The 2,500-nt window shown below is 63.8% G+C and overlaps 1 pseudogene; it reads left to right on the plus strand.

The window, feature by feature from the left end:
- Nucleotides 1-2,500, plus strand: part of LOC124583769 — a 7,980-nt pseudogene that overhangs the window by 2,891 nt on the left and 2,589 nt on the right.

Raw genomic sequence — 2,500 nt, forward strand, 5'->3', positions numbered from 1 at the left:
TGACTCTCTTAAGGTGGCCAAGTGGCGGCGGTGTGGCTGCATCCGGACTTGGCTTTTCGAAGTGCGGTCTTGATGTAGTCGTGCTGCTGCTGCGAGGTGCCTTCCTTGGGTTATAGTTACAGGGAGAGTGATGCGCAATACATGGGCCTAGCCCTCTTAGCCTCTCCTCTCCTGCGGTCTTCTCCCCTTCTCGTGGGCCCGCTGATTTTCGCAGAGTGGAAGACCGCACCAGGGGCTTGGGGGGGTTACCAGCCCCCCCTCGCATTATCCCTTTATAGTTGGGGGCAGCCGACAAGAAACAAGAGATGGTGGCCCTTCCGCTGAAGGTGCCACCCCAGCTACCCCAGCACCTATCCGGCCAACCGGCCGTAACGAAAATGCGATAGTTTGTGTAGCTCCCTTTGCTTGCAGTGAGTGCCACCGCACTTTTACCACGAAGAACGGTCTCGGGGTCCATCGCCGCCGCCAACACCCTGCGGCCGCCAACGCTGAGATCGTGACGGAGAGGCATCGCGCGAGGTGGACGGAGGAAGAAGTCCTGTCGCTCGCCAAGGCAGAGGCCGAACTGTTCCTTGAGAGGGACGCCCGGTTCTTCTTTGTAAATCAAGAACTTACCAGGATGTTCCCCGACCGAACGCTTGAGGCAATCAAGTGCCGACGGCGGCAAGCTGCCCACAAGCAGCTTGTCCGCCAATTCATGGAGGCACTTGAGATCGGTCGGGGCGAAGAGCCGGCGTCCCGCCGTGGAGCAGCGAGCTCGCTGCCTGACGCGGGCGAGGCCGCTGCGCCGCCCGTCGACGCAGCCGAGGATTTCGCGGCCGACACCACCAGGCCGCCGCCGGAGGGGCCGACTGACGCCGCCATCTGGGAGCATCTGGCGGGGCTGCCTGCTTCCGCCCAGCGTTTCTCTGCCCTGGATCGAGTCATTGGTCTGGGGCGGGGCACGCCGCCCGATGTCATCTTGGGCATGCTCCCGGATGCCCTTGCGTCGGTCGGGTCCAGGGGGGAGAGGTCGATCACCAGGACACAGCGGCCGCGCCAATCATCCAAGCGGCCGCCTGCCGCCCCGCCGCTGCAGAAGCGCAAGCGGCGCCGCTGGGAATACGCGCGCACACAGGACGCCTTCCGTAGGTCGCGTGCACGTTGCGTGCGCGGCTTGCTGGACGGCACCCTGCTGCAGCCGCCACCCGACATCCCCGGTCTGCTGGACTTCTGGGCGGACCTCTTCACGAAGAAGCCGATCTCCACCGCCGGCTTCATCCGTGACCGCCTTCTCCCGCACTCGGAGCCTGTCGCTCCTGAGTGCCTATGGGGGCCGGTCACACGTGAGGAGGTCGCTGCTGCCTTGCCGCCCAGGGGATCGGCAGCCGGGCCGGACGGCCTGACTCCAGCGGAGCTGCGGCGCCTGCCGCATGAAGTCCTGGTGAAACTCTTGAACCTCTTCCTCCTGGCCCGCGCCCTCCCCGAGCGTCTGCTTCGCGCCCGGACGTCACTTATCCCCAAAACGGCTGCACCAACATCCCCCGCTGACTTTCGCCCCATTACGGTCTGCTCGGTGTTGGCGCGGACCTTTCACAAGGTTCTCGCGTCACGCCTGATGCGTGCATGTGCTGTGGACGAACGTCAGCGGGCATTCATCCCCCGGGATGGGATGTTGGAAAACACCTTCATCTTGGACACTGCTCTCACCGACGCAGTCCGCTCCTGTCGCTCTGTTTTTGTGGCATCGATCGACGTCTCTAAAGCGTTCGATTCGGTGGACCATGCTGCCCTCCGCCCCGTGCTGAGGGCTCATGGCCTGCCGGATTGCTTTATTGAGTACGTCGAAAGGTGTTACGAGGGTAGCACGACAGTGATAGCGGGCGGCGCCGACGTGGGCGTGCCCCTGCAGCCGGCTAGGGGTGTGCGTCAGGGTGACCCCCTCTCCCCCCTCCTTTTCAATTTTGCGGTGGACTATGTTTTGAGTCAACTTCCCTCCCACATCGGAGCTCGGATCCTTGGTCGCAGAGTTAACGCTGCGGCCTTCGCAGATGACGTCCTGCTTTTTGCATCGACCGCGAGGGGATTGCAGTCCCTCATCGACGCAGCCGTCGCAGCCCTCGCCCATCTGGGGCTGCAGATCAACGCCCGGAAGTGTTTCACCCTCGCCTTAGTCGCGTCTGGGCGCGACAAGAAGGTGAAGGTCGACGCCGACGTTACCTTCAAAGCGGGCAACGCCACCGTGCCCGCCCTACGTGTGGGTGAAACCTTCCGGTACCTGGGACTGCAATTCTCCACCGCGGGTCGCTGCGTTTTCAACCCACGACGCCACCTGGTGGAGCAGCTGGACGTCATCTCCCGAGCTCCGCTCAAGCCGCAACAGCGCCTCCACGCCCTCACCACCGTACTTCTGCCTGGCCTGTACCATGGGCTGGCCCTCAGCCGCACCCGAGTGGGTGCGTTGAAAGCGGCAGATGTGACCATCCGTGCCGCCGTCAGGAGATGGTTCCGCCTTCCGGCG

This window comes from Schistocerca americana, unplaced genomic scaffold (genome assembly GCF_021461395.2).
Source record: "Schistocerca americana isolate TAMUIC-IGC-003095 unplaced genomic scaffold, iqSchAmer2.1 HiC_scaffold_47, whole genome shotgun sequence".
Lineage (NCBI taxonomy): Eukaryota > Metazoa > Arthropoda > Insecta > Orthoptera > Acrididae > Schistocerca > Schistocerca americana.